Genomic DNA, 13,970 nt, shown 5'->3' with positions numbered 1-13,970 from the left:
TTATGCTTCAACTTGACAAGGGAAATTGAAGCATATACCCAGAAACCTCTAAAGGAAACAAAGTCCACGTATGGCTATTTACTTCATGACATTTTCTCCTAAAGTGTTTAAAAACATTTTTATCATGAAATGCCATGTACAAAGAGAAAAAGCAACTGACTGACACGTACAGTTTAACAGTTGCAAAGCAAAAACTGTATCACCTTCAAATACTCGCCCAATATAATACCCATCAACCTCAGAAAAATCTAAAGTCACTCACTCAACCAGGCAACCAACAAACTATATGCCAGGCACTGTGTTATGTGCAAATTTAAACACTTCAGCTAGTATATTTCTTCAAATAACTACCACAAAGTCTTCAATTGTTACCTACCCTGAGTTTCAAAGAAAATAAATATATAACTTTATCATATGGACAAGGGGCATTTTCCTCCAATAAATCTATACTAGAGGTTTGTGCTCTTGGGATGCTTGACAATATATCACTTCTGAAAGGACCACAAGAAAGGGCTTGGTGGTCAGTAACACCCAGATGTGAACTTTTCTCTCTGACCTACACCAGCAGTGAATGATGGGCCCAGCGTCCCTCCGATTCACCCCTGAAGTTAGGCCTCTTCCTCCAGAACAAAGGCCTCCCCACTTGGGAACTACTTAGAACTTTCCCAAGCACCTTGCAGAGTCTTATTTTTCATACTGTGTCTAGATCTGAAAAAAAGCATTTGTTCCGGTATAAAGACACTGAAATCCCTGGTTGTAAGACGAATGTTCTCTAAACCCTAGGAAAGACTTAATCCATAGCTCTGCTTTAAGAGAAATAGTTCTACCTTATTAATCACAAAGTTCTCAAGTTCAAAGTTCTCCGTTTGTGCAATTCTCAGAAGCAGTTCAGCTGTTTCCAAATCGTGCATCAGAAAATTCCTACGTTACACAGTCCCAGATAGTCAATGTTAAAAAAAAATATACATAACCGCATCGCCTTCTCACTGGGTTCCATTTCTGTTGGGAAAGGAGGGAGAAATTTAAGCCAGGACCGTAATTTTAGCCAATAATCTACAAACTGGGGAGCACAAAACAACTTGTTAGAATGTAGAAAGGAAAAACTAAAACTTCTATTAATACGCTGGATTTAATCTCAACCTTTTCTAATTTCTAATTTTAGGAGCCATATTTATGGAGAACAGAAGTATATGTAATTTTATAAATGCAGTTATTAAAACAAATTCTGGAGGGTTGCTCAGAATTTTTCCTAATGCAATGCATGATCTAAAAACGTTGGAGGCCACTGTGTTAAGAGCAATGTATTGTAGATTACCTATAAAAGAATACAAGTATATGTAACCCAAGAGTCTAAAAGTTAAATATCTTTGCTTTATTCAAGAAAACAGGGGCTTCCCTGGTGGCGCAGTGGTTGAGAATCTGCCTGCTAATGCAGGGGACATGGGTTCGAGCCCTGGGCTGGGAGGATCCCACATGCCGTGGAGCAACTAGGCCCGTGAGCCACAACTACTGAGCCTGCGCGTCTAGAGCCTGTGCTCCGCAACAAGAGAGGCCGCGATAGTGAGAGGCCCCCGCTCGCTGCAATTAGAGAAAGCCCTCGCACAGAGATGAAGACCTAACACAGCAAAAATAAATAAATAAATTACTAAACTCCTACCCCCAACATCTTCTTGGAAAAAAAAAAAAAAGAAAACATTAAATAAGTTCTAAAAGTAATAACTGAGCCTTTGGTGAACTTGAGTTAAAAACCATACAAATACACAGTCTAAGGAATACAGTGATAAGATGTTATATTAGAGAAAGTGGAGTGAGGAATCTAAGGAAACTCTGCATTGTTTTTACAACTTTTCTATAAATCTAAAATTAGTGGAAAACAAAACACTTAAAATAAAAGTGATTTGTAACTAATCACAGCACCAAAATTTGCAAATTACTTTACATAAAGCAGAGTGGAGGTTAGCCCTGAAACGGGCCACTTTCTTGCATTTCCTAACACCCAGCGTTTCCCTTCTGTGTCACAGATCACCATAACCAATGCATCCTTCACGGGGGCAATTTAGTCTTATCTCAGAGCTCCACTTCCCTGAGCATTCTGAGAGCTTTTGCCAAAATAGATGTTTGTTCGTAGAGTGCTCTTTGCATGCAAACATGATTTGTCTTTGGAGCTTCCACAGAAGGTGACAAAGGTAGGTTGAGAGCAGCTGAACCACAGACTAAGGGGTGTAGAGGAAGTAGGGAGAGGGCACAATCATGGAAAAGCTCATGAAGGAGTTTCAGGACGTGATTAGATGTTTGTTCTAGGAAGAAAAACAAAAGACACCAGGACAAACGGCACCTGAATAATAAATAGGTGTTGGACCCCAACGACGTGTCAGACACTGGACTAAGGTCTAGGACTACAAGCATGACCAGGGCAGGCACAACCCCTGCCCTCAGGAAGCTTACAGTCTATCCTGGAGAGCAGCAGACCAGCGAGGGGCTGAGCAGGAGCCCTGAGAAATAACGAGGGCTGAACCGGGCCAGTGGCGTGCGATGGGGGAGGAGGGCCAGTGAATGGGGAGCAGAACTCACCCACCTTGTCACAATGGGAAGAAACTCTCTGCTCAAAGGCAGACTGACCCAGGCTAAGTGGCTCTTTTCCAGGCACTGGGAACCCTTACACTGCGGCTGTACGTCAACTGCTGAGCACTGTCCAAAGGGTGGGCGTGGGTGGCATGGCAGATTAGATTCGGAGCCGTGATCTAGGGAGCACAGCTGTGGCTGGAGACTTGCTTCCAGAGATCTGGAGGTCAGTCACATCCAAGCACCCAGAAACGGCCTTCCAGAACCTCAAACTGTAATTCCACAGGACGGAGCTGAGGGTTTGGGAAGGTAGCCTTGGTCTCTCCACTGTTTTCTTTACTGTTCCTATCTACCTCGGCCAGGGCCTTCCCAGACCCAAAGAAACAAGTCTCAGCCCCAGAGCAACCGCCACCAAGTTTCCAATGGCTCAGACTAAGCTACCCCAACACCACATCTATCCATGGAATATGTGCTGACTGAACAGATGAATACAAAGCAGCCCAAGGACAAGAGTGAGGGCGGGGCTGTGGGCAGGGGGCTGCCAACGTGGACAGAGGGTCATGCCCCTGTCCCTCCTTCCATCCAGCCCTCCATCCACCTATCCACCCATCCACCACCCATCCATCCATCCATCTATCTATGAAAGCAAATGCCAACATCCAAGAAGTGGTGAAAATTCAGCAGAGATTCCTAGACATAAGTGATAGCTACAGAGTTTCCATAAAAGGGGCATAATTGGAGGGGCTGGGACTCTGCTTCTCAAACTCCCTGTGGTGTAGGATTCTTAAATTTTTTTAAATTTCCAGTCTGTCACAGACCAATGCTTGTATAAAATACAATAAAACTGAATTACAAGTAAAATGAAAATTTAAAAAAATCCGCAAAATGCAAGCCCACTAATAGAGCATTTGGAGATCATGGCAATGCCAAAACGCTGTGTAAGTCTGAATTCTTGTACTTAACCTCACTGTGCACTGGTAACAAACAGTTGCAGGACAGGCTCTGGTCCCGTAACTACAGTTTGGGCGAGGTGGCCTGCTTGAAGCCGAGTTTACACAAAAAACACTCTTTGTAACTTCCGAAGTGCTCGATTAGAACTCCGGCTGACATCATGGCATCATGGGGACAGACAGCTCTAACCAAGGTTGACTGTGAGAACCAGTGAGGCACAGATCTGTTTACGTCTTTTGAGATCTTCCCCTGTCCCAGCTCTTGACGCTTGTGTTGTCACCTGGTGCCTGAATTCTGCATCCGTCCCTTCCCACACCCTGAGGAAAGACAAGAGGCCTCCGTGCAGACTTGGGACAAGGTTGGTGGGCCACAGCCTCTTTTTCTAGCATCTCTCATCTTCCTTTCCTTTCTCCAGGCACCTCTCCTTCTGCCTGTAGATGCCCACCGTGGTCTGGGTTCCCCTCCTTGTGTCTTAATCTTATGATCAACCAAACCTCAAATATCCTTCACTCGCACTCTCTCCTGTCCTGGTTTGCACCTTCCTTGCACTAACAGGTTCCTGGCCCCTGGGGTTCACTCCTGTGACATCTGTGGCCTCTTCAGATAAGGAACCAAACCGGCTTCTACCCCAACACATTCTAGTGAAACTGGTCCCTCATCAGCCACCTTGAGATACAACTATTACAAAAGCATTGGTTTCTCTTCTTCCTCACTTTACACGCCTCTCCACAGCCTTTCAATCACGTTGCCCACCTCTCCTCTACAAATCCCTTGAAAACATACCACCTGTGTCTCTGCCTTAGCCTTCTAACTTCTTCGCTGGCACCTTTTCTTCCTTTGGTGTTTCCCCAAGTCTGTGTCCTGGGTCCCTCTTGTTTGCAACGGTAACGACTCTCCTGGATTTATTAACAACTTGACAATGGCCCTCAAGTGGAAAACTCCGGGCAGCCTTCTCCCTTGAGCTCTGATTCCCTATCTCCAAGTCTCTCTGGAGCCATGTCTAAGTGAAGGTGCCACTGTTGCCTCTTACATGCTGGCCTGGTTGCAAGTTAGAAGCACCTGGGGCTCTTGGAAGGCAGACTATCCCTGGGCCTCACACTCAGAGACTGATTTAATGGGACTGGAGGTGGGGCTAGGCTTTTTTTCTTTAACACTAAGCTTTTAAAACCACTGTTGGAGAACAATGCTTCTCAAACCTGGCTGCACACGGTGGAATCATCTGGGGGAGCCGTAAAAATAAAGATGCCTGGTTCCTACGCTGAAAAAGACATTTGGTTTTTGTCCCCAGTTTCTGGCACAGAGTTCAGAAAGGAGGTGATTCTTGGTGGCCTCCCATAGCTTCAGGATGGGGCTGGGTCACCAGAAGTAATCATGTGATTAGATTTCAGTCCCACCCTTGGAAGGGGGAGTTGGGGCTGGAGACTGAGCTGAATCACCAATGGCCAAAGATTTCATTAATCATGCTTATGTAATGGGACCTCCATCAAAACCCCTGAACAACAGGATTCAGAGAACTTCCAGATTGGTGAACGCATGCACCTGCTGGGAGGGTGACACACCCAACTCCATGGGGACAGAGGCTCCTGCACTCAAGACCCTTCTAAACCTCACCCTACGAACCTCTTCAACTGGCTGTTCATCTGTATCCTTGATAATAAACTCTAATAGCAAGTATGGCATTTATCCTGAGTTCTCTGAGTGCTTCTAGCAAATCATCAAACCTGAGCGGGAGGAGGTTGTGGCATCCCCCGAATTTGAAGCCAAGCTGGACAGAAGTGCTAGCCACCGGGGGATCCAATACTTGCAACTGGTGCCTTAAAAGTGAGGACAGTCTTGTGGGACGGATCCCTTAAACCTGTGAGGTCTGATGCTAATTAGTGTTAGAACTGAACTGTAGGACACCCAGTTGGAGTCAGATCAGAGAATCCGAGAACTGGGGTTGGGAAAGACACCATGTATTTGGTGTCAGGAGGAAAAACCTCTCGTTGGTACTGGATGCAGTCTAGACACTGGGATTTAAAAAAAAAACAAAAACTCACTAGGTGATTCTAATACACAGCAGAAGTTGAGAACCACTGCCTGAGATAATGTGCTACATCTGAACTCACCTTTCACGCCAACTGAGATCTTCCCTTTTAGCCTCAACTCTATCTGAACTTCCCAGCTACAGTGATCTTGTTTAAATTCATGCGACTTTGTGCTTAACTGTACAGCACCTGTATAACGTGCTGTTTTAAGTGTACTAGTCTTCCCTGACTGTAATGCAAGCTTTTGGAAGATTCTGACCCCGTTTTATAATTCTCCCCCAACACCCACGCTGTCAACTACCTTGCGAGGCACACAGCAGGTACTCAGCACATACTGACAATTACAAATTCCTTTTCAGGTGGCAGCATTAAACCTAACCCCTTGCTACGTGAAGATTTCTTGATAGAAAGAACTGAATCGAACACTTCTTCTCTCCTGTGATAGCTATCGTGGTTCTTTGTGTGGTTTTTTTTTTGACACTAATTCTTTTTTACACTAATTATTAACTATGGCTGCAGAATCTAGAAGAGCAATCTTAATGTAGATATTCCTCCCCCCGCCCAGAGAGAAATCTGACGTTTTTACAGTGTCTCTTTTGAAAAAGAAAAATCGTTTTCACATCATAATTGATAAAACTGACCATTCCTCCACTAAGCAGCATCAACTTTTTCAGAGTTCTAAGAATCAAGTCAATATAACAAATATTATTCTAAAGAAAAATGAAGCACTAAAAAAAAAAAATGTATAGGACAAATCCACGTTAGGAGATGGTTCTAGCACTATACCAGGAAAGACAAATCCAAGAGGATTTATTTAAGAAATTAAAGACGATGGGGCCTCCCTGGTGGCGCAGTGGTTGAGAGTCCGCCTGCCGATGCAGGGGATACGGGTTCGTGCCCCGGTCTGGGAGGATCCCATATGCCGCGGAGCGGCTGGGCCCGTGAGCCATGGCTGCTGAGCCTGCGCATCCGGAGCCTGTGCTCCGCAACGGGAGAGGCCACAACAGTGAGAGGCCCGCATACCACAAAAAAAAAAAAAAAAAAAAAAGAAATTAAAGACGATGGACTATTTTCTCCTCAGAGCTTTGCTCTTTTACCACGTTCTTCCCAGTTTTCTGGAAAATGTTTTAATTGAGAGTTGTCTTGAGTATTAACAGTGTCTAGCTTACTTTACAAAAGCCTGTTAATAATCAATCACCTTTTTTTTTTTTTTTTTTTTGGCAGTACGTGGGCCTCTCACTGTTGTGGCCTCTCCCGTTGCGGAGCACAGGCTCCGGACACGCAGGCTCAGCGGCCATGGCTCACAGGCCCAGCCGCTCCGCGGCATGTGGGATCTTCCCAGACCGGGGCACGAACCCGTGTCCCCTGCATCGGCAGGCGGACTCTCAACCACTGTGCCACCAGGGAAGCCCAATCAACCACCTTTTTAACAAGGGGGGTGTGTTATGGATTATGCACTGCCCCCCCTTGATGGGAAATACGTGGCATCAGCTAGGATCATTCATAGGTGGGAGGAGGAGGGAGGACACTGAATTCCAGCAGCAACAGGGATAACAAACAGGGGTGGATCTTCAGCACCAACATTGCTCTATCCAAGGATGCTCACCCTGGGCAATGAAAACCTCGCTGTTATCAGAGATCTGGTCACTGGGCCCTAGACAGGCAACGGCCCTCAGGCCTCACCCCAAACTTAAAGGGCCACTCACACCTCCACAGAGAAGACTGGTTTCTGAGCTCACAGACATCTGTCTCGCTCTTACGGGACCTGATTTTTGCTAAAACAAACAAACAAACAAAACGGGGGAGGGAGAGAGATGAGAGGAACACATGTGCATTCTAGCTGCTCTATCTCATGGGTTTCACAAAACTCCAGATGCAAAGGAATTATCTGTGTGTGAATGAGGAATTATCTTTTGTTTTAGTATAGGTGAACTTTTCGACAATTGTGTAAGGGCTGCCCTGTTGTCCATTGACTAAGCTCTGGTAGTTGTATACAAAGGAACTAAACTATTATGAATCAACCCAATAAACCCCCTGCTGTGATAAGAGAGTTGGGTGGCATGGATGAAGAATTAGTAACAATTCTTGTATTCTCTCTCACAACATTTTTGATGTAAAATTAGAAAAGCACCTAAGAACATGCATCCAGTGTTCTTAGATGGGTAAGCACGCGGCACACGTTGCACACTTAGCAGACGTCTGTTGACTGGATGAATCCTTGGAACTCATCAATTGGACATCAGCTTCCAGGGACACTCAGCCGTTGCCCCAAACCTCTGCCACTCTCCTAAGCCCCTGCTGTCACACCCACCTCCTTCCTCGTTCTCAGCAGGGGTTCTCACCCATTATTCCACAGAGAGAGGTCCTTTAGCAAAACCTCTACCAAGCGCTGCCCTCTACCTCTACGCTTACCCAGAGGCGCCCATCAGTTCTGTCCACACGTCCACTCTCCTCCAAGAGAGCCCTGCCCCGTACCTGCTGGATCCCAATATATCCACCTTCTTTGCACCGTGCCCCACCCTCAGCTCTGTCCAACGCCTTTCAAGGAGATGAAGGTGGCCCCTTCTGCAGCCTGCGAACATGCTGAAATCCTTCCCTTCCTATCAAACACCAGCCCTCAGCTCAGGCTTTTAAAGCTTCCTTCTCTCCTTTACTGCCAACCCTCTCGAGAAGTTCATCCACGGGGCCGCCGCCACGGCTTGAACCCCTAACTCGCTCTCAACCCGTCACAGCTGGGCTTGTGGTACCATGACTCCTGGGACACTGTTCCTGCTGAGGTGAGTCAAGGGGCTGAGAACTCCAATGGCTTCTTTTCGGTCTTCACCCGATTGACTTCGCTACAGAACGTGAACTTCTCAGAAGCCTGGACTCCCCACTTCCTCACTGCGGTTCTCTGGAGAGTCTGAGCTCTCGCCTTCTCCAACCAGACATGGGCTTGTGAACAGGCATTTTCATGAACAAAACGTCTGCATGCACATAAACAAATCTGGGTGGGGGGGGACCGAGAGGCCCATAGCTTCACGAGCTTCTCGGGACTTGATGACCTGACCCTCCCCCAACGTGAAGAATCGCTCTTGGACTATGGTAATAGCCTCCCCACCTCCCGTCCTTACGCCCACTCAGCCCTTTTAACCTACCTGATCCCTACCTAATCCAACCTTCACATTACGATCAAGATTATTATTCAGATTATACCAAAGGCTGGCACATCTGGCCTGCCTGCTCTTACCATAAAGTTTACAATACAATGTACTGGAATTCAGCCATGCTCACTCACATATATACTGACTAGGGTGACTTTTTTCCGCTGAGGTGTGAATTTTTTTTTTTAGTTGAGGTGACATTCACATAACCCAAAATTAATAATTTAAAAGTGGCCAATTCAGTGGCTCTTAGCACGTTCGCAACCACTCCATCTAGCACCAAAGCACGTCCATCACCCCAAAAGGAAACCCCGTGCACAGCTGCTTCCTGTTGCCCCCTCTCCTCCCCAGCCCCGGCAACCAACAATCTGAGTTCTGTCTCTACGTATTTGCCTCTTCTAGGCATTTCATATAAAGGGAATCACATAATACAAGGCCTTTATGTCTGGCTTCTTTCACTTGGCATAACTTTTTTGAGGTTCATTCACGTGACAGCTTGTATCAGTACTTTGTTCCTTTTTATAGCTGAGTAATACTCCATTGCATACACTATAATCTGTTTATCCAACTAGAGCTGCTTGTGTACTACAACTGCAGAGGTGAGTAGTTACAAGGTGAGTAGTTACAAGAGATTGTATGGCCTGCTGTAAAGCTGAAAATATTAACTGGCTCTTTATAGAAAAAAAAAACTTGCCAACCCCTAGATTATACATGCCCTGAGCTTCAGAAGCAGTGGTTTTGAGGGTCAGTTTGTTAATGGTCACTGCAGCACTGTTTGGAACAGAGAAATACTGGAAACAAAATGTCTACTGTTAGACATTGGACTGGTGTAATTATGGTAAATCCATACTATGTAATACTGTGCACCTCCTCAGAAGAATCAGGTAAATGCATACATGCTGATAGGGAAAGATCTCTGTGTTTGATTAGGTTAAAAAGCAAAGAATTACAATATGTCTAGCATATACTCCCCTTCTTTTAAAAAAAATAACCCATAAATACACGTATATATATATATACATATCTGCATAAAACTTCCCTGAGAGTCAAAAGAAACTTTCACTTACCAATATTGTACCTTCCTGTACTGCCTGAAATTTCCAACCTTTTACATGCATTTATTATCACTGTCCATAGATGTTAACTACCAAGAGGGAGGGGATGTGTGCATGCTTATGGCTGATTCACTTCGCTGTGCGGCAGAGACTAACGCAACACTGTAAAGCAATTGTAATAACAATAAAAAAAGATGCTAAGTAATTTCCTAAAGAGGAAATTATGGCCCATTTATTTTTATTCTTTATAAATCTCTTTATTTACATATTATAATGAAAGATCAAAAAAATTTTTTGAAGAGGAAATTTTTAACAAATCAAAACAAAATACTATGTTAAAACCTGCTATGAGTTATGGTTTTTTGTTTTTTGTTTTTTTTTTTTGTGGTACGCAGGCCTCTCACTGTTGTGGCCTCTCCCGTTGCGGAGCACAGGCTCCGGACATGCAGGCTCAGCGGCCATGGCTCACAGGCCTAGCTGCTCCGCGGCATGTGGGATCTTCCCAGACCGGGGCACGAACCTGTGTCCCCTGCATCGGCAGGCGGACTCTCAACCACTGCGCCACCAGGGAAGCCCTGAGTTATGTTTTTTACGAGACTTCACTTTTTTTTTCCCCTTGCAGGTCAGTGACCCTCCAAAGAAAAAAGAAAAACCCCCTACCACAGGCTGGGTTTTTTTTTTTTTTTTTTTTTTTTTTTTTGCGGTACGCGGGCCTCTCACCGTTGTGGCCTCTCCCGTTGCGGAGCACAGGCTCCGGATGCGCAGGCTCAGCGGCCATGGCCCACGGGCCCAGCCGCTCCGCGGCATATGGGATCCTCCCAGACCGGGGCACGAACCCGTATCCCCTGCATCAGCAGGCGGACTCTCAACCACTGCGCCACCAGGGAGGCCCAGGCTGGGTTTTTATCTGCCAGAAAGCTAGACACTGCACGAGATGATCTTTTCAGATGCCGTCCATGTCAGTCCACTAGGTTTGATCCTAGTTTTCCACTGATTGTTATTGGAAAGCATACCATACGTGTCAGACACAGGACACTGAAATCTTCTACCGCCACCGAGCTAGGTACGGTGGTGACCTGGGCTTCAGCACACAAGTCAGCCCTGACAGGTGGGTTGGTAGGGTTTCTCTCTGTATGCTGATGGGCCCTAAACATTTTCCAGATGTGCTGACCTCATAAAACTGCTACCTACCACAGGCTGTGAAAGAATTGCTCCAAGACTATTTTTCTCATCCCTACGGCAACGCCCCTGGGCTCTCGGGTTGGGTAACCCCCGAAGTTTTGAAGCCGATTGGGTGCCAGCCCTGAGCCTGGACGAGAGAACAATTAGTGGAGCAGCTCAGCAGCAGGGCACTTTCTCACCTGTCAAGTCCTGGCTATTGGTGCCCCGGTGTTAGGAGCCTGCCCGATCCTTATTCCCTGGGATTTAAGCTTCTGCTTTGTTCTGGGTCCCCGCAAGAGGGGAGCTGTGCCTGGTTTCCCAACCAGTCTGCTCCCTTTGGTCAGGTCCCCAAAACTTGCTGCTGAAGCTCCCTGTCAACCATCAAGCCACCAGAGATGCCCAGACGGACCAACACTGCACGGCCCGTGCATCCCAGGATCTCTGTGTGCCTGGGGTCCCCTGTGAGAGGCCTCAAGTAGAGCAGCCGGCCTTCTTCCCTTGGCCTACAGCTAGGAGCTCCTTTCTCCTCCCACTGTGAAACTCTGCTTTCTGAATCCTTACTCCTCCTCCCTCTGGATTAAGCCTGACCAACTATGGAGCAAGCCCTAATGAGCCCTAGTTATCAGCCTGCTCACAGAAGCATTCTGCGCACGTCACTGGGGCACCGTGGATACTTGTGGTGTATCTTCTTCAAAGTTACAAATAAAATGAACTGAGGAACCAACCCCAAACTGAAAATAGTACCTTCCTAGGTGTTGCGTATGCACAAGGCACTCTGTATCTCTTTCTAAGGATGCAAAGATATGACAGTCCTCTTCCGAGTTGGAAATTAGCAAAAAAAAAACCCCAAAAAACACCAAATTCAGAAATAACTATAAATAACCCAGCACAAAGCATACTCCAGGACACAAAAGAGGTGCAAAGTGCCATGGGTATAAAGGATGAAGAGATCATCTCAGGCTGGGAAAGCACAGGAAAAGATTCATGAATGAGGCAGCCTCTGCGGTTGATACTGATGGATGATCAAGATTTCTACGGGGTGGGATGCAGGCCATCGTTTCTAAGAAAGTTTGAAAAATAGACTTTCTCCCAGTCTACTTTTCAAACCCCGTGTATAAGTAATGAGCCAATGTGGCCTCTCGTCAATATGTTCTTTCTAATCAGCTGAGACACTCTATCTGAAGTTGCACAGAGGAAAAAATAATCTTTTAGAGAGTTGGCATTCAACCCTTTACGAAATCTCAAAAACTTTCAATTTATCACACACTCCCCCGTCTGGGTTCTTTCTTCTCAACAGCCTAATTAACTATATTTCATATATTCACTGTATTTTTAAATTATGTACACTATTAATATCTGTATGATAAATGCCATGATTCCTCCGAATGTCATGAAAACAAAGATGTGCGCCTGAAACGGGGCTGGGGCGGGGGAACTCTGCACTTAATAACTGCACTTAATAATGGTAATAGCTGCCAGCTAAACATTACCACCTAAAGGTTTTCACAGTGAAAAGTAAACCGTTTTTCAAAACGTCATTACCATCCATTATGATCAAAGTTTTAATTTATTAAGCTGTTACCTTCAGTAATACTTGCAAAATAATTGTAGTGCAGGATTTCATTGTTCCTTCTGGTTAAGTGACAGGTAAATGGTACAGCTTCAGGAGCTCTACTAAGCCCGGTGTGCTAGGGCTGTCAGCTCAGATCCCCAGCACCCCTGGGTGATGCAGGTCGGCCCCTGCAGGAAGGCTCAGCACATCCCCCGAAAGGCCAGTACTGCTATGGATAAGTCAGTCTCAATCTCTGCCCCTCTCTCTTACACTTCCACACACACACGGAGCTGAAATACAGCTTCAAGGTCACAGGCTTTACCCTGTAATACTTGTTCCCACTCTTCTCAAGTAGGATCAGCCAACCACTGAAATCCACCCTAAGCAGAACCCAGACAAGCTGTCATTTAAGTTGATAAAGCGCCAAAGCACCCCAAATCTTGAATTTTGACATTCTGAAGGATTTCTCCTATGTTAGTAAAGAACTGGGGTGGAAAAATCTATTCCCTGAATATTTTCAGAGGTTGTGACCTAAGAATAGAAAATAATTCAATGTAAGTTAGGTCTCAATGTATTTATTAGCTAGGAGGTGGGGAAGGCAGTCTGAAATTCATATTTTACCACTGATGATCTTCTAATTTCTATGATTTTCACAACTCCCTTCAGCTTCCCCAAGTTCGCATCTCCTATTTTCTCCTTACTCACTGGTGATGGAGGTGAGTGTTGTTTTCTAGAGGCTTACAGGCATTTGCCAACTTGCAAAGAGAATGAATTCCAAAAGGGTATTAGCTAGTTGATTGCTTTCAAGTCAAGGATGCTAGAATACACTTTCCCATAGAGATAATGCATGTTTGAAAGACCGGTTCCCAGGCAGCCCACAGACTTACATCCACCACATCTTTTTTTTTTTTTTTTTGCGTTACATGGGCCTCTCACTGTTGTGGCCTCTCCCGTTGCGGAGCACAGGCTCCGGACGCGCAGGCTCAACGGCCATGGCTCACGGGCCCAGCCGCTCCACGGTATGTGGGATCTTCCCAGACCGGGGCACGAACCTGTGTCCCCTGCATCGGCAGGCGGACTCTCAACCACTGCGCCACCAGGGAAGCCCCATCCACCACATCTTAAGAGGAATGGTACTCATCCTGCCATACTTGATTGCCGTATACAATGGTCTCAACCTGGGGCTACTGTGAAATGCCAGAAACACATCTTCCCAGTGTGGCAGTGGCAGTCACCCTGGCATCCTGAGACTCGTCTACCAAAGGAGCAGGAGAAAGTTCACGTGGGTGTTTCTGCTATACTGTGATGGACGTGTTCCTGGAAAACCTCACATCCTGCAAAAATCACACTCTCGAAATAACAGGGCTGATGGTGGAAAACACCACTGGGGCAGACCCCTTGAAACCTATGTCACTTTGTAACCAGAGCACTAACCAAAGGAAGAACAAACACCTGGGGAAAATGACTTGGACGGCCCAGGCAAGCAGCTCGGCTGTGGCTGCAGCTGCCTCAGGGGATA

The 13,970-nt window shown here is 46.0% G+C and overlaps 1 protein-coding gene across 3 annotated transcripts in view; it reads right to left on the bottom strand.

The window, feature by feature from the left end:
• Positions 1-13,970, bottom strand: part of STX8 (syntaxin 8) — a 248,746-nt gene that overhangs the window by 122,392 nt on the left and 112,384 nt on the right. The window lies entirely within an intron of this gene.

The sequence above is a fragment of the Hyperoodon ampullatus genome (assembly GCF_949752795.1).
Source record: "Hyperoodon ampullatus genome assembly, chromosome: 19".
In the NCBI taxonomy this organism is placed as follows: domain Eukaryota; kingdom Metazoa; phylum Chordata; class Mammalia; order Artiodactyla; family Ziphiidae; genus Hyperoodon; species Hyperoodon ampullatus.
The sequence above is the reverse complement of the archived record's forward strand: the minus strand, read 5'-3'. Positions and strand labels throughout refer to the sequence as shown.